Source organism: Tiliqua scincoides, chromosome 6 (genome assembly GCF_035046505.1).
Source record: "Tiliqua scincoides isolate rTilSci1 chromosome 6, rTilSci1.hap2, whole genome shotgun sequence".
Lineage (NCBI taxonomy): Eukaryota > Metazoa > Chordata > Lepidosauria > Squamata > Scincidae > Tiliqua > Tiliqua scincoides.
The window spans coordinates 84,127,501-84,149,933 of NC_089826.1; the positions used below are offsets into that span (position 1 = coordinate 84,127,501).

The 22,433-nt window shown below is 45.5% G+C and overlaps 1 pseudogene; it reads left to right on the forward strand.

Moving 5' to 3' along the window:
• Nucleotides 1-17,390: 17,390 nt before the first annotated feature.
• LOC136656605 (5S ribosomal RNA) lies at nucleotides 17,391-17,507 on the forward strand (annotated as a pseudogene).
• The last annotated feature ends 4,926 nt before the right edge of the window (nucleotides 17,508-22,433 follow it).

Here is a 22,433-nt window from a genome sequence, read left to right on the forward strand (position 1 = left end):
TGACCATAATTTGATTAAAAAGCAAATGCTCCATATGGTGTAATTTCTTCTTGTCATTATTGCAAAACCAGCAGACAATTGCAAATCAAGTAGTACTTCCATATAATCCTGCTCATCCTCTCCGGTCATTGGAGAGAGCCTTTTTACAGGTGCTGCCACCTATGGAGGTGGGTGGGGTGGTGGCAAGGAGTAGGGCCTTCTCCGTAGTGGCACCAACTCTATGGAATTCCCTCCATCTTCGTTTACAAACTGCTCCCTCCTTAGAGGCTTTCCAGTGTGACTTAAAGACATTTCTTTTTACTCTCTCCTTCTGAGTTTTTTTGGCTTTTTAATATGGATATTTAAAGTTTTTAAGCATTAGTACTATGGGCTTGTGTTCTTTTTAGTGTTTGCTGCTCTTTTGCTCTTAATTAGATTTTTAGATTACTATATACTTTTTAAGGGATTATTAATATTTATATTCTTATATTGTATTTTATGTTTATTAACTTTTTGTAAGCTGCTTTAAATGCTTACTAAATGATAAATGCTTTAGTAAGCAAATGTTTACTAAAGATAAAGTGAGAAATAAATGTTTCCTGAGCCCAGCTTTCCAGCAACATTGCTTCAAGTGGATACTTATGCTAGTTTATTGCAAGAAATAGCCTCACTTTACAAGTGGCAATGTAGAGTTTAATCATGTTCCCTACACTGAACTGAGATTTGCTGTGGAGCAGTCGTGTCGCAAGGGGGATGCAGGGGGTGCGGGCCAGACCAGGTGATGCGCACAGGAGGATGACACCACTACTCACCAAAGTTTTTAAAATCTTGGTATTTTTGAATAATACCCTACAGAATACAATGAAACAGCGTTGAAATATCTCTATTCTACCAAAAATTATAACAAAAGAACCAGTGAGGGTGGGGTGATGTACATCACCAATCCTACCACCTGGGGTGTTGCCCTGCCCCCTGCATGGGGGGATACATAGGGGCAGCCAAGGTTTGTGTTCCTTTCCATTTGTTAGTGCCTGCCTATAGTCTAGCAACCATCAGTCAAAAAGAAGTGGACTTGTGGGAGCAACATAACTGCCAGTCATGTTAAATGCTTGAATTGCTTAAGATTACGACTAGCTCAGCCATTTTCATCTCATGACACACTGACAAGACACTAAAATTGTCAGGGCACACCATTTTTTTTTATTTTATTTTTTTACAATTGAAAAGCACACCATGTTGCTGCTGGGAGACTAGCATTCTCCAACTGCCCTGCTAATCAGTAACCCTCCCCCAAACTTTCACAGTACACCTGCAAACCATTCACGGCACACGGTTTGAAAATCGCTGAGTTAGCTGGTGTTTCTGTGTTTGAAACTTAACTAAGCAACTGTTTCAGAATCATTCTTCATGCTGCCCCATGGGAGGAAGCCCTGCAAACAGGGCTATATGAATTGGATAGAGTGGCAGGGTTTTGGCCAAAATCAACAGAATTAAGCCCGGAGTGGTGATAAAGCCAGGCAGAAAGATAACTATCCCCCAAAACCTCCTGATTAGTTACATGGAGATTTCCCCTGAATCCTATCCAATAGCACAGGGTCTCTAAACTTTTTGGCTAAAGGGCCACATCAAGTATCTGGCATAGTGTTGAGGGCTGAAAAAAAAAATTAAATATAAAATTTAAATAAATACATTAGAGATGGAGCTTAGATGAATGAATGGGTTCAATTGTCGAGTCTCCAAGCACAAGCACAGCCCAAGAAATAAAGCACACAGTTAAATGGACCCCCATTCTCCCACCCCACAAGCACAACTCTGGTTGTGTTTAGTCAACAAGACCAGAGGTTCTTGGAATCAGAGGCTGGCCGTGGGCCAGATAGAGGCTTGCCGCAAGCCGCATCTTGCAGGATTTGGAGACCCCTGCAATAGCAAGTAGCCAACATTCAAGAAGGACTAGGACAAGGCCTGAACTAAATTCAACCAACTACAAGCAGACAAAAGATTACAATGTTCAAAAAAAAAGCTTATTAAAACATAACTAAAGGAGGAGAGGTTAGATAATATAAGAAGGAAAGAACAAAACAAATGGTTTAGGTGTTGGCAGTATCCGTGTGCTGATGGTAGCAAAAGTACTTGCAGATGATTACAGGCGATCTTAAAAGCAAAATAATTCCCTAAAGCAGTTTTTCTCAAACTGTGGGTTGGGACCCACTAGGTAGTGAACCAATTTCAGGTGGGTCCCCATTCATTTCAATATATTTTTTAAGATATTAGACCTGATGCCACCATGGTATGTGACTGCATTTGGGGAAATGTTACAGATTTGTACTTTTAACAGGCTACTCTGTAGATCCTTTTAACAATGGCAGTCAATGGTGTTATGTGAAAATCCCCTTTTTCCTGTTAGTTGTGATTTTCTCTCTATATTTGGTCATGTTACTATGGACTAAAATATCATGCAGGCTAAACTTCTCCCATCACACAGGCCACAATCAAGTCAAGTTGTAGGCTCATGTTTGCACAACCACCACCTCCCCATGGTCACACATTATGGGAGGAAGTCTGGCATCTTAAATCATTGCTGAAGTGTCTCCTACATTACAGTATTCATTGTATTGTTTTAACCCATTCACTGTTTAAGAACTGTATGCAAAAGTGTCTCCTAACCCAATCACTGTTTAAGTGCTGTATGCAAACTAGAACTGCCTTTTTGTGTTGCTGATTCATTGTATTGTTTAAGTTCCCCCATCTAGGAAGCCAGCCATAGACCCCATTGAATGTTGCTGATAACTGACATCCTGATCCTTTCAATGTTTTATACACTCCAAGCACCCTGCTGTGTGGTAGTAATCCAGCTACCATCCAGCTGAACCCCTTTTAAGTGAGGGCTTCCTCTCACATGCTCTCTCTCTCTCTCCAAGGACCAACACATCTGTGTTGTGTCAGAGGGTCCTCTTCACAGGACTCCCCCCCCCATCCAACTGCTCTACAGGACAGGTAACTATTTTGCGCCTGGAACTCTTTCCCTTCTCCCCCCTTTTTCTCCCCTTCTCTTCCCATCTTTAGTCAGCAACTGGGTTTGGCAGACCAGGGACCCCTAAAATCCTTCCCTACAACCTTTCCTTTTTCTAATTTCCTCGGATGCACCAAATACTCTTTACACGCAACCACCATGAAAGCTAGGTACACTGGATTCAAGTATAGGAGCAAGAAACTTATCATTTCTTCATGTGCATTATGTTTACCTTTGTGCTTTTGTAATAAAACTATAATCTTTTATTAAAAGTTATTTTGCTCTCAGTCTCCTCTTTAAGCAAAAGGGAATTTCTCTGCATTACGCCGTCTTGTTATCCAGCCTACGACCCGAAGGTTCCAATAAGGGCAGTGTAATAATTCCCCTAAACAAAACAGCCTTTTTGGTAACAATGGGGCTTACTCCTGGGTACATGTGGATAGGATTGCAGCCTAGGATTGCTACAAATTTTCCTGCTGGATGATGTCGCTTCTGGTAATAACATCACTTCTGGTGGGTCCTGACAGATTCTCATTCTAAAAAGAGGGTCCTGGTGGTAAAGATTTGAGAATGACTGCCCTAATGCATTTAAAGGCCCGATCCTATCCAACTTTCCAGCACTGATACAGGTGTGCACTGCATCCTACAGTGACAGGGGGGGGGCAGTCATGGAGGTCTTCTCAAGGTAAGGGAGCATTTGATCACTGACCTTGGGACGGCACTGTGTTTACATTGGCACTGAAAAGTTGGATAGGGCACTTATTGTATGTATTCTGGTATCAGCTTGAGTAGTCCATTACAACTCTCTAATCTTCAGGCAAGCAGGTAAGAGCTTGACCACATAGAGATATTTTGCTGAAGGGACCAAGTAAAACACATCTGTATTCTTGGGTCTAACCTTGAGATATCATGGTTCAATGATGGCTTCGGTCCACCTGATTGGATAGTTTACAACGACCTGGGCAGTCCTACCTACTCTCTGTTCAGTACTGTCCCTGCTAATGTGTGGGGTGGTGCAGCCAGGCAACTCTCAGTTGAGCTCTATGCAGTGTGGAGCTTGGCAACTTGGTCACCGCATCTCAAAAAAGACATAGTGGAAATGGAAAAGGTGCAAAAGAGAGCGACTAAGATGATTACAGGGCTGGGGCACCTTCCTTATGAGGAAAGGCTACGGCGTTTGGGTCTCTTCAGCCTAGAAAAGAGACGCTTGAGGGGGGACATGATTGAGACATACAAAATTATGCAGGGGATGGACAGAGTGGATAGGGAGATGCTCTTTACACTCTCACATAACACCAGAACCAGGGGACATCCACTAAAATTGAGTGTTGGGCGGGTTAGGACAGACAAAAGAAAATATTTCTTTACTCAGCGTGTGGTTGGTCTGTGGAACTCCTTGCCACAGGATGTGGTGCTAGCGTCTAGCCTAGATGCCTTTAAAAGGGGATTGGACAAGTTTCTGGAGGAAAAATCCATTATGGGGTACAAGCCATGATGTGTATGCGCAACCTCCTGATTTTAGAAATGGGTTATGTCAGAATGCCAGATGCAAGGGAGGGCACCAGGATGAGGTCTCTTGTTATCTGGTGTGCTCCCTGGGGCATTTGGTGGGCCGCTGTGAGATACAGGAAGCTGGACTAGATGGGCCTATAGCCTGATCCAGTGGGGCTATTCTTATGTTCTTATGGAAGGTCAGCAATGATGTGATTACCAAACATCCAGAGACAGCATCACAACTTGTGGTGCCACACATCTGTGAAAGGGATTCATGCACCAGCATAGACCCCTTAGAAGGAATGCTGCTGGTCAGGTGGGTTGAATCTCAATCAGCTGATGCTTGCCAATCCCAGCAGGTGGGCTGGCTAGGGGTTATTATTATTCTTGGGGAAACCAGATGAACAAAACTATTTGCTTGGCCATTTGGTCTTTCTGAAACAACGCTGCTTTTAATAGGTCTCAGGAAAGCCTCTGTCCTAAGTAACATTATGCTGAATCTTGCCTTAAGAGAAATGTTTTGGGGGGGGAGCAAGGAGAACTCAATCATCACATCATGGAATCTGTACGCCTAGGAGTTTAATTTCACTGCTTAGAAGACCATAAAATCTTTCAGGCCTGAAGCCTCTTGATAGGGTGCTTCTATTCTTAGAGAATTGAACTGCTTGAGATAATGTTTGAAAGGGGGGGAAAAAGGGAAAGCAATTAGCTTTTCTGTTAAATTCTGCATGGTGGGCAAGAATATGTTCCAAATAAAGCAATATAAGAACTCCAGTTTGTGCTGGAGAACCTCAATTTATACACCTGAAAATAGCTCATTGGCCCAAGTCTGCAGCTGCCCCTTCCCAAGAAAAATCTAGAAGTGTTTGTATCAGACTGCATTTAATGACTCCGGAAATGTCTGCCAATCATTCCTCAACTTCCACACTTGCCTATGGCTGGAACCAAGCATTCCCTGAACCCCTCAAAGGTTCTTCTCCTGTTGCCTTTCATTTTCATGAACTCGTCGGGCCACATGATGGCTAAAATGAAATGTGGCCAACAATGGAGGGGTTTTCCAGGCAATTCAGGACCCTCATTTCCCTTCTCTTGCAGGTGTATTTGTTATTGTGTAGAAATGCAGGCGTAATGGCAGGTGCCATTATTTGTGGTTGGGTCATCCTGTGATATAATTTGTGCAAAAGTTTTTCATGCTTCTGCTGCCACCATCACCAAATTCAGGCAGGTGAAAATTCACTTCCATCTGCCACCCTCTGAAATTCTCAGGTTTTGCAACACGCTCCACACAGGGTTACAGCTGTAAATTTTCTTTGCAGGCTACAGAGGGTGGAGAGCTTGTCTACCTGACACCTGCCATTAGAATGAAAAGTGTATAATGGCATTTCTGTTCCTTCTCCATTTAGTTATTTGGCTAAGCCATTTAGTTATTCGATTTTTCTCTGTAAACCGCTTTGTGAACTTTCAGTTGAAAAGCGGTATATAAATACTGTTAATAATAATAATAAAATTCTCAGGACAATTCTATGTTTCTGCATTTCCCTAGGCCAGTGTTTCTCAAATGGTGGGTTGGGACCCACTAGGTGGGTCACAAGCCATTTTCAGGTGGGTCCCCATTCATTTCAATATTTTATTTTTAATATATAAGACTTGATGCTACCATGGTATGTGACTGCATCTAGGGAAATGTTACAGACCTGTACTTTTAACAAGCTACTATGTATATTCTTTTAACAACAATAGTAAATGGGACTTACGCCTGGGTAAATGTGGGTAGGATTGCAGCCTAAGGGCCCAATCCTATCCCATTTTCCAGCACCAGTGCAACAGCAGTGCAACCCCGAGGTAAGGAAACACATGTTCCTATACCTTTAGGAGGCCTCTGTGACTGCCTTCCCATCACAGGATGCAGTGCACACCCCATTGGCACAGCTGCACCGGCACTGCAAAAGTGGATAGGAATTGGCCCTTAGATTGTTAAAAATTTTCCTGCTTGATGATGTCACTTCTGGTCATGACATCACTTCTTCTCATTCACATTCAACCAGTGCTAAATGTGTGAGAACTACTGCCCTAGGCTATCTAAAATGTGCAGAGGAGCAGAGGCTTTGAAATTTCATTTGTGATGCACAATCCCCCAACTCTCTACAACTCATACAGAAATCTGAACCCTATGCAAAGTTTTGGCAGAAAGGGTGCTCTCACCCACCCCACCCCCAATCTAACAGAGGAATCAGAGTACAGTTTCTTCAAAGGAGCAGGTTTTGAATATGGAGATAGGGTGGCTGCTGGAGGTTGAGGGGAAAGATGGGACTTGATGTTGTCACGCAGCATGGTCTGCATCCCCAGTGATGCCACTGAGTTAAGGCGCAGCCAAGCAATGGTGTCAGCCTTGCTCCATGCCTTCAGCCTTGGTGTGTTAACGGCAGTGCCTCTGCTTTTCCACCTGGTGCACAGTGTGAGGTATATACCTCTCATCCTGTGACTGGCACAAGAACCTGAAATGTATTTTAAACTGTTTGCTTGCTTTGGTGATCAGCTGTCTAAATGGAAGATGCATGCCCATATACCTGCGGTTTTCAAACTCGTTTGAAACCCACAATAAGTCTTTGCAGGGGCGGGGGCAGCAGGGGCAGGGGGAAGGCAGTGACATGATCCCCGGGATCGCATCGCTCAAGGGGCTAAAGGGACTGGGGTGCACCCTCCAGTCCCTACAGCAGCCATCCCTGTGTGTGGGGAGCCCTGCGCAAGTGCCTGCAGTGGTTTGAATACCACTGCCATATACATTGCCTTGAGCTCAAGAAGGAAAAGGACAATACAGTACAGGTGTGATAAATTAGGTTGAAATAAGATCCTTAATCAATGAAATTATTCAATGAAATTGAATAACAAGCTGCACCTACATCTGGGGTATTCACTGCAGCACTTTCTTCCACAACAGACAGTCCTAGCGTATTGCTCATCTAGTGCATCTTTAATGAACTTGCACAGAAGAGGAGTCATGATCAAGGAAGACCTGGGGTGAGTGAGCACTTGAGATAAAACTAGCTCATCCCTGGCCTTTTGTAATTTTAGTTTGAAATGAACTTGCACAGCATTTTCCCATGGAAATGGAACTCGTATCTCCCCAGGAACTGAAAAAAAAACCAGAATGACTTAAATAGAAACCTTGTTTGGAAAGAATTAAAAAGGCAGAACATTGGTTTGGAAGTGATAGCAATAATCTTAAATTTCAGTTGACTTGTTTCCATTAAGAGCTGCTGTGAGTAAGGCTGAAAGCCTCAATGCACTTACTAAGGAGTAGACACCATTGAAGACAGTGGGGTTTATATCTGAGTCAGTGCGCTTAGAATTGTGTAAGATATTTTGCTATGAGCCAGAAAGCCCCCATTCTAATCTCAGCTCAGCTCTGATTTCATTTAGGTAGCCTTAGGTAATCTAGCATCTCCAGTGGCAAAACATCCCCCCAGTGAGTTCTGTACAAGATTCCAGTGGATAAAAAACAGAAGCACCGATGCTCTAAAATGCCGTCTCTGTCTTGGCCTCCTTTAGCAGGAAGCACAAATCACTGGTAGAGCCAGGTGATTTTTCAAACGCCTTAAGATGAAGCAACTTATCTTTCAAGTGTGGGAAGGGAGAACTCGAAAGCCTGGGCAGTGGCAGGGGAAGGAGAAAGCGAGAGGCTTCAATAGCCACGTAAGAGGCACTAGGAAAAACTTAATGCCACTGTACAGACATTACCATTTTCTCTCCCCGACTCTATCAGTCAGTTCCTCCAATAGTCTGTTCAGCGCACTTTTTACTAAACAACTCACGGCACAACCCTAAGCTCCTGCATCGACAGATCGCACACTCCACCTGTACAGGCTGCTGCAAAAGCAGCATGAAGTGCTTTGTGACAGCATAGGAGTTTGTGGCGCTGGTGGGAAGTCCTGTGCCATCCCGCTGGACCCGGTGCAGGCTTCCATGCACACCGGAGCAGATAAGCTCTATGCTGAGCAGTAGAGGGGCAGGAGAAGGGTGGCGATATGGGTAGGGATGGGGGTGGGCAGATCAGAAGGTGTGGGGATGGGGGATGGGCAGATCAGGCCCTAGTAATGGGCAGGGTTGGCAGCAGTGGTGTGTGCCTATCCTGCTCCCAGGTGAGATTTGCCATCATGGATCCACTCAGACTTGCACCAGTGATTTAGCAGGTTCAGATCTGAGTAGAACCGTTCCCATGGCTGTGGCTTTCCCTGGGGCAAGGAAACAAATGTCCCCTCACCTCAAGGAAACCTCCAGACTGCGAAAATTCCCCTGCAGCATACAGAACAAGCTGCGCTGGCCCTGCTGCATCAGCACAGGGGAATTTCAATAGGATTGGGCTTTCAGTGATATTGGTTACCTGCTGCCAGCACAGCTCCCCAGTCCCGTATGCTGCATTTATAGTTCTGATGATCCTAAGAACATAAGAACAGCCCCACTGGATCAGGCCCTAGGCCCATCTAGTCTGGGTTCCTGTATCTCACAGCGGCCCACCAAATGCCCCAGGGAGCACACCAGATAACAAGAGACCTGCAAGGCCTCCTGGGAATTGTAGTTAAGAACATAAGAGCAGCCCCACTGGATCAGGCCATAGGCCCATCTAGTCCGGGTTCCTGTATCTCACAGCGGCCCACCAAATGCCCCAGGGGGCACACCTGATAACAAGAGACCTGCAAGGCTTCCTGGGAATTGTAGTTAAGAACATAAGAGCAGCCCCACTGGATCAGGCCATAGGCCCATCTAGTCCGGGTACCTGTATCTCACAGCGGCCCACCAAATGCCCCAGGGAGCACACCTGATAACAAGAGACCTGCAAGGCTTCCTGGGAATTGTAGTTAAGAACATAAGAGCAGCCCCACTGGATCAGGCCATAGGCCCATCTAGTCCGGGTTCCTGTATCTCACAGCGGCCCACCAAATGCCCCAGGGAGCACACCTGATAACAAGAGACCTGCAAGGCTTCCTGGGAATTGTAGTTAAGAACATAAGAACAGCCCCACTGGATCAGGCCATAGGCCCATCTAGTCCGGGTTCCTGTATCTCACAGCGGCCCACCAAATGCCCCAGGGAGCACACCTGATAACAAGAGACCTGCAAGGCTTCCTGGGAATTGTAGTTAAGAACATAAGAGCAGCCCCACTGGATCAGGCCATAGGCCCATCTAGTCCGGGTACCTGTATCTCACAGCGGCCCATCAAATGCCCCAGGGAGTACACCAGACAACAAGAGACCTCATCCTGATGCCCTCCCTTGCATCTGGCATTTTGACATAACCCATTTCTAAAATCAGGAGGTTGCGCATACACATCATGGCTTGTACCCCATAATGGATTTTTCCTCCAGAAACTTGTCCAATCCCCTTTTAAAGGCATCTAGGGTAGACACCAGCACCACATCCTGTAGCAAGGAGTTCCACAGACTGACCACGCGCTGAGTAAAGAAATATTTTCTTTTGTCTGTCCTAACCCGCCCAACACTCAATTTTAGTGGATGTCCCCTGGTTCTGGTATTATGTGAGAGTGTAAAGACCATCTCCCTATTCACTCTGTCCATCCCCTGCATAATTTTGTATGTTTCAATCATGTCCCCCCTCAGGCGTCTCTTTTCTAGGCTGAAGAGGCCCAAATGCCATAGCCTTTCTTCATAAGGAAAGTGCCCCAGCCCCGTAATCATCTTAGTCGCTCTTTTGCATCTCTTCCATTTCCACTATGTCTTTTTTGAGATGTGGCGACCAAACTGGACACAATACTCCAGGTGTGGCCTTACCATAGATTTGTACAACAGCATTATAATATTAGCCGTTTTGTTCTCAATACCCTTACTAATGATCCCAAGCATAGAATTGGCCTTCTTCACTGCTGCCGCACATTGGGTCGACACTTTCATCGACCTGTCCACCATCACCCCAAGATCTCTCTCCTGATCTGTCACAGACATCTCAGAACTCATCAGCCTATATCTAAAGTTTTGATTTTTTGCCCCAATGTGCATGACTTTACACTTACTGACATTGAAGCACATCTGCCATTTTGCTGCCCATTCTGCCAGTCTGGAGAGATCTTTCTGGAGCTCCTCACAATCACTTCTGGTCTTCACCACTCGGAAAAGTTTGGTGTCGTCTGCAAACTTAGCCACCTCACTGCTCAACCCTGTCTCCAGGTCATTTATGAAGAGGTTGAAAAGCACAGGTCCCAGGACAGATCCTTGGGGCACACCGCTTTTTACCTCTCTCCATTGTGAAAATTGCCCATTGACACCCACTCTCTGCTTCCTGGCCTCCAACCAGTTCTCAATCCATGAGAGGACCTGTCCTCTAATTCCCTGACTGTGGAGTTTTTTCAATAGCCTTTGGTGAGGGACCGTGTCAAACGCCTTCTGAAAGTCCAGATAGATAATGTCCACGGGTTCTCCCACATCCACATGCCTGTTGACCTTTTCAAAGAATTCTATAAGGTTTGTGAGGCAAGACTTACCCTTACAGAAGCCATGCTGACTCTCCCTCAGCAAGGCCTGTTCATCTATGTGTTTTGAGATCCTATCTTTGATGAGGCATTCCACCATCTTACCTGGTTAGGTAAGAATGGTTAGGAGGGGCTGTTCAGGCAGCGGTATCTGCCCGAGGTCTTCTGCCGTGAAGACAGATGCAAAGAACTCATTTAATTTCTCTGCCATCTCTAAGTCTCCTTTTATCTCCCCTTTCCCTCCCTCACCATCCAGAGGGCCAACTGCTTCTCTGGCAGGTTTCCTGCTTCTAACATATTTGAAGAAGCTTTTATTATTCCCCTTAATGTTGCTGGCCATGCGTTCCTCATAGTCTCGCTTGGCCTCCCGTATCACCTTCTTACATTTCTTTTGCCAAAGTTTATGGTCCTTTTTATTCTCCTCACTAGGGCAAGACTTCCATTTATGGAAGGAAGCTTCCTTGCCCTTCACAGCCTCTCTAACTTGGCTAGTTAGCCATGCGGGAACCCTCCTGGATTTAGTGGAACCCTTCTTTCTTTGCGGTATACACCTCTGCTGGGCCTCTGTTACTGTTGTTTTAAGCAGCCTCCATGCACTCTGGAGACACTGGCCTCTTTTTACCCTCCCTTTCAACCTCCTTCTAACCAGCCTCCTCATTTGAGGGAAGTCCGCCCGTCGGAAGTCAAGCGTTTTTGTTAGAGATTTGCCTTGTATTCTTCCCCCAACGTGCATGTCAAAACGAATCACAGCATGATCACTGTTCCCCAATGGCTCAGTAACGTTTACATCTCTAACCAGGTCCTGTGTACCGCACAATATTAAATCCAGAGTCACCTGCCCTCTGGTGGGCTCCGTGACTAGCTGCTCTAAGCCACAGTCATTTAGCATGTCAAGAAATCCGGTCTCCTTATTGTGACCAGAACACAAATTGACCCAGTCAATATGAGGATAATTGAAGTCCCCCATGATTACAACCCTGTCCCTCCTTGTCACCTCCCTGATCTGTTTCCTCATTTCAAGGTCCCCATCCGATTTCTGGTCTGGAGGACGATAGCACGCCCCCAGTATTACATCGCTGCACAAGCCTGGTAATTTAACCCACAGAGATTCTACGGTGGAGTCGGACCCACCTTCAATCTCTACTTTGCTGGATTCTATCCCTTCCTTAACATAAACGGCCACCCCACCTCCAACACGCCCCTGCCTGTCCCTCCTGTAGAGTTTATAGCCCGGGATTGCGGTATCCCACTGATTCTCCGCATTCCACCAGGTTTCCGTTATGCCCACTATGTCAATATTTTCCCTTGTCACCAGACATTCCAGTTCTCCCACCTTTGCTCGTAGACTTCGGGCATTCGCATAAAAGCATTTGTACATGGAATGCCCCAGGATGGGCTGCTTATTCGCTCCTTTGTCCCTGCATCCTCTCATTGTGCCAAACCGTCTATCACATCCCATCACGCTACCTTTCCCAATTTCTTCTCCTACTCTGCCTTTGTCTTGTTGTTCTCTAACCTCCCCATCCTTGTCCCATAGGGATGAGGAGTCCCGAACTGGATGCCCCTTGGCTCCTGTCGGCCTTCCCCCAGGGATCAGTTTAAAAGCTGCTCTGCCACCTTTTTAATGTTATGCGCCAGCAGTCTGGTTCCATTCTGGTTCAGGTGGAGCCCGTCCCTCTTGTACAGGCCCCGCTTGTCCCAAAGCGTTCCCCAGTGCCTAATGAATCTAAACCCCTCCTCCCTACATCACCGTCTCATCCACGCATTGAGACCCCTGATCTCCGCCTGCCTAGCTGGCCCTGCGCGTGGAACAGGTAGCACTTCAGAGAACGCTACCTTTGAGGTCCTGGCTTTCGGCTTCCTGCCTAAAAGCCTAAATTTGGCCTCCAGGACCTCCCAGCTACACTTGCCCACGTCGTTGGTGCCGACATGCACCACAGCCGCTACCTCTCCCCCAGCACTGTCTACTAGCCTGTCTAGACGAGAAGTGATGTCCGCAACCTTCGCACCAGGCAGGCAAGTCACCATGCGGTCCTCACATCCGTCGCAAACCCCCCTCTCTATGTTTCTAATAATTGAATCCCCCACTACAAGAAGCCCCCGACCCCCCTCCCGCTGAGGAGTATCCCGAGTGCGTTCGGATACGGGCCCATCCCCTGGAGAAGGGGTCCCCCCTAGGGGATTGTTTCCCTCCTCTCCAGGATGACGTCCTCCAGTCCCGAGACTTCCCACCCAGGCAGCTGAGGAGCTGCACGCCTGAGGTTGGGACGAAGCCTGATCGTCCCCGGAAGTCTCCCCACGGTCCTCCTCTGCCTGCCTGCGCTTCTCCAGGTCGGCCACCAAGGCTTCAAGGGAGCGGACGCGTTCCCTGAGACCCTGGAGCTCCTTGCACCGAGGACACACACCCATGACTTATGCCCCAGAGGCATATAATCATACATGTGGCACTCAATGCAGAACACTGGATAGCCCCCTCCCTGCTGCTGGCTGTCTGACTGCATAGCTTTTTTGTTGTTGTTGTTGTTTTATTTAGGGGTACTTTTATAAACCCTACACTGGTTAGCAGCCCTCTTCTCAAGGGAAGAGAAAGGGCAGTATACGGGGTCCTGGCCTCCTCGCCCTGCTGCTGAACTCACCCAGATGCTAAACTTTCGGTTTACCTGGCACTTAGTTACCAGAGGCACTTAGGGTTCCCGAGGCCACACGCGTCTGGAGAGATTTCATTATTTCCTGAAATAATGTCCCTTTTCATACCTGCAAACCACAATCAATGACCCTTATGTAACATTATGATAGAGATGGTAGTTAAATGTGCTCATTTCACAGGCCCCTCCCCCATCTTTCTTTCATAGCCAAGGATGTTTGAACAAGTTTAGGATATTTGGGAAGTGCTGAATCCAAAAATGGCCTTGGTTTTTGCCCAGTTGGCTCTGGTTTTGGGGGTATGCCATAGCCACCTTATATGCTGATTCAAGCAGCTTCCTCCAGCAAAACTGATGCCATTGATTCAGCACCCCCAAAGCACCCAAGAATAGGTGTAACTGTTATGACAACAAAACTTTTTTATGACAACAAAATATGCGTAGGTCTTGATTTCATTGGCCCTCTCTGCTCCCCCAACCCCGCTTTTTGTTCATGATTAGTCTGTAAGACCTGGATCTTGGTATGTTCCGTTAGCTTACAACACAGTCCTGGAACGAGCTGGAATCCCTAGCATGTATGCACTGCTGAAACAGAGACGCCTGCGTTGGCTCAGTCATGTCGTGAGACTGGATGATGGCCAGATCCCAAAGGATCTCCTCTATGGAGAACTCGTGCAAGGAAAGCACCCTACAGGTAGACCACAGCTGCGATACAAGGACATCTGCAAGAGGGATCTGAAGGCCTTAGGAGTGGACCTCAACAGGTGGGAAACCCTGGCCTCTGAGCGGCCCGCTTGGAGGCAGGCTGTGCAGCATGGCCTTTCCCAGTTTGAAGAGACACTTGGCCAACAGTCTGAGGCAAAGAGGCAAAGAAGGAAGGCCCACAGCCAGGGAGACAGACCAGGGACAGACTGCACTTGCTCCCAGTGTGGAAAGGATTGTCACTCCCGAATCGGCCTTTTCAGTCACACTATGTGCTGTTCCAGAACCACCATCCAGAGCGTGATACCATAGTCTTCTGAGACTGAAGGTTGCCAACACAATAGTCTGTAAGATATTATGTTTAATTGTAAACCACATTTGGTGCAGTGACAGAAAGCTGGTAGGTAAATGAATGGCCTTTCTGATTGTGTATCCTCTCTCTTAAGCCCTCTCTTACCTCGGGCATGACTAAGGATTTGTTGCCCTGTTATCATGGGATGCAAATAATCAGGGTGCATAATCAAACAAATGGCACAATCCAACTTTCCACCACTGGCATAGCTGTGCCAGTGGGGCATGTGCTGCATCCTGCCGTTGGGGGGCAGTCATGGAGGCCTCCCCAAGGTAAGGCAATGTTTGTTCCCTTACCTCGGAGTTGCATTGCCCTTACCTCAGTGCTGGAAAGTTGGTTAGGATTGTGGCCTAAATTATCCATGAGTTGTGGCTGTGACTGTTTGCCAGGCTACTGTTGCTTCCAGTAGGCAACTGAGATGCTAAGAAGTACCAGAATGGCAACAGAAGGATATGTGCTAATATTCTAGTGACAGCCCAGTCTTGGCTAGAGTATGTCCAGAGAGCACATTACATCAGTGCTTTAGTGAAGAGGCTGGAACACAATTCATTGGGCTGTTTTCACCTAATGAGCCCTTAGTGGTTCACCTTATGTATATCTCAGAAACTACTTTCTCTACGGTGAACCATTCTTAGAACCCCCTTTACAGAAGCATGTCTACCTGCTGCTTTGTCAGAAGTCCCACAGGATCAGGTTAGGCTCAGTGAAGCTATGTTCATTAGTCTTAAGCTTGCCAAAACTTGATGGGAAGCTATGAGACATCTTAACTGGAGAACTTTTCTGCAGAAATAAAAAATGGACTTTATCCTTATCCATCAGAGCCTGAACACTTTCCATTTAAGTTTTCACAAATATCCTATTTGTGCCAGCATTCAGTAATCAGGTTTAAGCGAGGATGGCATGACTTTTTAACTTAAATGTTTTGAAGGTGGGTTGTGTGTGTTGGTTTGATTTTTTTACTGTTGTACATTACCTCAATGCCACTTCTAAGGTGATCCACTCAGGATTCTGAAAACTGTCCATTTACCTGTCACACCTAACTCCTTCTTGGACAAGGTACTTGAGCAGGTGATGATTGATAATTCCCAGACTCTCTTGGATGAAACAGAGAATCTGGACCCTGTTCAGTCTGATTCCAGGTTTGTTTCTGGCACAGAAGCCACCTTGGTCACCATGACAGATGACCCATACCAGGAGAAGGATGTGATCCTGCTAATCCTCCTAGACCTCTCATTGCCCAAGGCCATCAGCTATTAGACAGACCTTTAGACAGACTCACTGAATTTGATGTTGGAGGGATGGTGTCTCTGTGTTACGTGAAAATCCCCTTTTTCCTTTTAGTTGTAATTTTCCCTCTACATCTGGTTGTGTTACTATGGACTAAAATATCATGCAGGCTAAACTTCTCCCAGCACACAGGCCACAATCAAGTCAAGTCACAAGCTCATGGTTACACAACCACCACCTCCCTATGGTCACACATTATGGGAGGAAGTCTGGCATCTTAAATCATTGTTTAAGTGTCTCCTACATTACTGTACTCATTATATTGTTTTAAACCAATCACTGTTAAGAACTGTTTGCAAAAGTGTCTCCTAACCCAATCACTGTTTAAGTGCTGTATGCAAACTAGAACTGCCTTCTTGTGTTGCTGATTCATTGTATTGTTTAAGTTCCCCCATCTAGGAAGCCAGCCATAGACCCCATTGAATGTTGCTGATAAGGGACATCCAGATCCTTTCAATGTTTTACACATTCCAAGCACCCTGCTGGGTGGTAGTAATCAAGCTACCATCCAGCTGAACCCCTTTTAAGTGAGGGCTTCCTCTCACATGCTCTCTCTGGCTCTCTCTCCAAGGACCAACACATCTGTGTTGTGTCAGAGGGTCCTCTTCACAGGACTCCCCCCCCCATCCAACTGCTCTACAGGACAGGTAACTATTTTGCACCTGGAACTCTTTCCCTTCTCCCCCCTTTTTTCTCCCCTTCTCTCCCCATCTTTAGTTAGCAGCTGGAGTTGGCAGATCAGGGACCCCTAAAATCCTTCCCTACAACCTTTCCTTTTTCTAATTTACTCGGATGCACCAAATACTCTTTACACGCAACCACCATCTTTCTCTCAGTCTCCTCTTTAAGCTAAAGGGAATTTCTCTGCATTACGCCGTCTTGTTATCCAGCTTGCGATCCTAAGGTTCCAATAAGGGCAGTGTAATTATTCTCCTAAACAAAACAGCCCTTTTGGTAACATTTGTGGTTGGTGCTCCTATTTTGAGAGCTAATTCCTAAAGGCATTGCTAAGGGAAAACTGTCTGCCTAGTCCTGTTACTAGGGTGTTTGTGTCTGGGAGGATTGTGTCCTGGTCAAATGCAACCTGATCATTGGCATCCCATTAAGAACATAAGAACAGCCCCACTGGATCAGGCCAAGGGCCCATCTAGTCCAGCTTCCTGAATCTCACAGTGGCCCACCAAATGCCTGAGGAAGCTCACAAGACAACAGACACAACCTGTGTCCTGGTGCCCTCCCCTGCATCTGGCAATCAGAGGCAGCCTGCCTCTCAAACCAAGAGCTTGCACATACCTGCTATGACTTGTAACCTGTAATGAATTTTTCCTCCAGAAACTTGTCCAATCCCCTCCTACAGGCATCCAGGCAAGATGCCATCACTACATCCTGTGGCAAGGAGTTCCACAAACTAATTACATGTTGGGTAAAGAAATATTTTCTTCTGTCTGTCCTAACTACCCTGCACATCCCTGATCTTGTCCGATCTTGGAAGCTAAGCAGGGTCAGGCCTGGTTAGTACTTGGATGGGAGACCACCTGGGAATACCGGGTGCTGTAGGCTTATACCATAGTCTTTCAAGACTGAAGGTTGCCAACCAACTCTCCCGTTCATATCTGTGTTTTTTTGGCCACAATCCAAACCAATTTTGCTAAGGGCAATGCATCTCTGAGGGAAGGGAACAAACATTGCTCTACCTTGAGGAGGCCTCCCTGATTGCCCCCCCCCCCAACTGCAGGACTCAGCATAGGCCCCACTGGCACAGCTATGCCAGTGCTGGAAAGTTGGTTAGGATTGTGCCCTTTGTTTGTTTGTTACGTGAAAATCCCCTTTTTCCTTTTAGCTGTGATTTTCTCTCTATATCTGATCATGTTACTATGGACTAAAATATCATGCAGGCTAAACTTCTCCCAGCACACGGACCACAATCAAGTCAAGTTGTAGGCTCATGGTTACACAACCACCACCTCCCTATGGTCACACAATAAGGGAGGAAGTCTGGCATCTTAAATCATTGCTTAAGTACTGTATGCAAATTTGAACTGTCTTCTTGTGTTGCCAGATTCATTGTATTGTTTAAGCTCCCCCATCTAGGAAGCCAGCCATAGACCCCATTGAATGTTGCTGATAACTGACCTCCTGATCCTTTCAATGTTTTCCCTGCTGTGTGGTAGTAATGAAGCTACCAGCACTGTCTGCAAATCCCTTTTTTTAAAGAGAGGGCTTCCTCTCACATGCTCTCTCTGGCTCTCTCTCTCCAAGGTCCAACACATCTGTGTTGTCAGAGGGTCTTCTTCACAGGATTCTCCCCGCCCCCCATTCAACTGCTCTACAGGACAGGTAACTATCTTGCATCTGGAACCCTTTCCCTTCTTCCCCCCCTTTTTCTCCCCTTCTCTCCCCATCTTTAGTCAGCAACTGGGTTTGGCAGACCAGGGACCCCTAAAATCCTTCCCTACAACCTTTCCTTTTTCTAATTTCCTCGGATGCACCAAATACTCTTCACACGCAACCACATGAGAGCTAGGTACACTAGATTCTAAATACTAGGACCAAGAAACATACACTTATCATTTCTCCATGTGCATTATGTTTACCTTTGTGCTTTTGTAATAAAACTATAATCTTTTATTAAAAGTTATCTTTCTCTCGGTCTCCTCTTTAAGCAAAAGGTAATTTCTCTGCATTACGCCGTCTTGTTATCCAGCCTGCGATCCTAAGGTTCCAATAAGGGCATTGTAATAATTCCCCTAAACAAAACAGCCCTTTTGGTAACATGTTTGTGCATCCTGATTATTTGCATCCCACGATAACTTTGCTATACTGCCTTGCAGGGTTCCAGCTTGTCTTCCCATGCTTTTTAATGCTTACTTGAAATGGCTGGGTGAGAAAGTCCAGAGTTTGGGGATGAGGTATCACCAGTACACAGATGACCTTAATCTCCATTTCTCCTGAGTCCGTTGAAACAGTGTTGATGCTTAATCAATGCCTGGAATCAGTGATAGGCTGAACAGGAGCCAATAAACTAAAGGCAGAGGTTTTATGGACAGATGCTTGCTGTGTTTGGGGAGATTATGTTCAGTCTCTTCTGGGTGGCGTTGCATTCCTCCTAAAGGATCAGGTTTATAGATCTCAGAGTATGTCTGGATCTAGCTATGTCAGTAGAGAACCATGTAGCTTTTGTAGCATGGAGGCTGGTGCACCAGCTGTGACTTTTCCTGGATAAAGATAGCCCAGATACAGTTATCCATGTTCTGGTGACTGGCTATGGTAGAATGTTGTATGTTTGAAGACTGTCTTTGAAGTTGGTCCAAAATAGAGCTGCTAGCTTGCCAATTGGAACTGGTCATGGGGATCACATTGCATTAGTGCTTAAAACCCATTTCTGCCCGGCTCACAGGTATACACATTTAATCCCTGTTGCATATATGCAACGCTGGGTAGAAATGGCTTAAAGGGGTGAGTGATCGACCATTCGGTTACTGAACACAATTTAAAGTGCCGATGCTTATCTTTCAAAGCTTTCCACCGTTTAAGACCAGGGTACCTGAAAGATCACCTGCTCTTGTCAAGCTGTATAAGACTCTTTGCAGATGCTCCTTTCCGTGTGTTGTCTCAAATGATACAAATAAAACAGAGGTGGGACCTAGGTATCCACTGATTTGACACACCACTGATAATGGAGTCCCCCTTTAAATGCCTTGTAACAACGATAAAAGCACCAACATTCCATTTCCTGCCTCCACACTATTAATCCGCACCAGCTGCAAGCCTCTGGGGTTAAAGAAAGCCTTAATGACCCACTTCCAGGTTTCTTGCTCCTCCGTTGTTGCCCCAGAATGCATTGGTATAGATGCTGTCATGAAATTGGTGTTTCATGTGGGTCCTATTTTTTTTCCCTATATTGGCATTGGAGCTCTTTAGAGCACGTCACGTGTAAAAGCTTCCAGGGAGAGTGGTTAGCCTCTGTAGTGGGAGGATAAGTTTCTTAGAAAATGGGATCTTCCTTGGCTTTCCTGCTGAATGAGACCTAAGGGAGAGTTAGCCTCACTCCTGTACTGTGAGTAGATGATAGAAATTAATGTGGTTCTGGCTAGTCAGAAAAGTATAGTTAGATTGTGTTAGATTTTATCTCTTTTTTTTGGGTTGTTTTTGTCAGCAGGTTCAGAAAAAGTTTTGCCTTGGGATAGTCCTGCAGAATTGGGGGGCCTCTTATGTATGTAGTACTCTTATTTGACTGCATATCTTGATTGTAGAGAAGCCCTTCTATTTGTCTTTTTATATCAGTTTAATGGATCTTAATTAAATCTGGGCAGGAGGTCTGGTCTAAAGGGTAGAGCCTCCATTTGCCTGAAGATTAACATCCACAAGGTCGCCAGTTCGAGGCCACCGGCACCGTGCGACCTTGAAGCAGCTGACTAGCTGCAGCTGAGCTGTTCCATCTGCTCGGAGCGTGGGAGGATGGAGGCCAGAATGTCAAACCAGATCGGAGTGTAACACCTTGAATGTAGTGGTTCTTGAAAGAAAGAACCTTCTTTCAATTTGTAAAAATCCCTGCGTGGATTTAATAAGCCTGCCTGTGTAAACCGCCTTGAATAAAGTCTTGAATAAAGACCAAGAAAGGCGGTATATAAATACTGTATATTATATTATTATTATTATTAATAAATTCTTTAGTTTTTATATTCTTCCTTGTCTGGGTTCCTTTTGAGGTATTTGGGAGTTTATTATTCTTCCACCTCATTGGGATTATTGTGAGGAAATTAAACAGAAATCCTTAAGTACCTCTATATTATAAGAAGAGGGGTTTAGCCCAGGGAATCTCTCTAGTGATCCTGGTTCTCAGGCTGCTGACAGTGTGGTAGCTACCCAGGGGGTTTCCTTAGAAAGTTATGAGATAATTGAACATGAAGAATGGGTACCCCCCCCCCGAATTCTGCCAGATGCTATACTGCATTTAGCCACTAGATTGTGTGAATAATGGAATAATGGAACTATTCATCCCATCTAGTGGTTGAATGCGGTATAATGCCTATCCCTTGTTACAAGGCATTTATAAGTGGACCTTTAAATTCACTGGTTTGGGTATCTACTGAGGGTTCCGGAACAGAACCCCAGTGGATACTGAGGTCCCACTTGTATTACAAGGACACCATATGTGTCCAGTGCTCTCTTACGCAAAAGAAACTATTAATAGTATAGCCGGGGGGGTGCAGCGAGTATTACATTGTGATGCCTGCATTACTTACTGCACCGCCCGCCCAATGGCTATGCTACTAGAAACTATACCTTTCAGTATTATTTCTAGACTTCTCACTGCTTGGGGTAGTGGGAAGCATGTAGTAGAACTGTTTCATTCATAGACACTCTTCCATAATTTGCTTCCACAACAGAAATGGTACTGTGCATGCACCCACATCTATTTCTGGAAGTCAGGCATAGGTTTGCTGTTATAGAAGATGCCTGCAAAAATCCTTTCCATTCCAAATGATGACTTTTGTCAGAGGAATGGTTTGTTAGAAAGCCCTCCAGGAAAAAAGGCAGACAGTGCTATTATTTTCTGAATTTTATCTCAAGTTTCCAACTTGAATTAGGATTTTTATTACTAGTGCAGCCTGAGGCAAGATGACTGGTAGAAAAAAGTCAAAAACACGTACATGAAAGGAAAAGAAGAACATCATGCTAGATAATCCTCCTTTTCCCAACTGCCATCTGTCCCTCCATCATATATATGATGCCGCCCAACTGGTCTCCAGAAAATGTCCTTGACCAGCATATGGTGCAATTCACCAGTCTTAAAAGGGTCATTCTGGACAGTGGTATGCTAGCGGTTCAAAGAGTACTCTTGTTTGGGTGCCAGATTCTTCCAAAGAAACCTATGACTCAGTAAGAGGGTTTTGTTTGTTTTTAATCTGAAATGAAGCTCATAAAAATGTCCCAAATAAGGAGATCCTGACTTTTTTCTCTTAAAATCCTACAGTGATGGAAAGAGTCATTTAAAAGGAAAAGATGTCAGGCAGGCACAAGAAAGGAAGGGCTGTATTTATCATCTGAAAGAGACACTGTCTGATCTTCCATGTCTTCCCTTCTCCTGGATCACATACGTTTTTAATGGTTGTTCAGACTCAAGTTGTAATTAGTTGATAGGATACTTAAGTATGGACTGAAACATATGAGAGCATCATTTCCTGGGAATTAACAACCTGCGAGGGCCATTTATGCACAGATAAATCCCATGGATCCTAGAATCAAACCCTCTGACACAGCACATGCAAAGGAAATTGTGCATTGCCGTTATAACAGTGAGCAGGGTTTAGCTTTCTGCGTAGAATATGGCCACAGAAATCCGACAATTTATTTACAGTTTCTAATCCTCATGCCATTCTCCTCTTCCCCCACTCCCTTTTACACAATAAATAATCTTTATGGGTTCACCGTAAGGCAGGTTTTAAAATGCCTCAGCTGCAGTCCTGAGACAGCAGCACACAC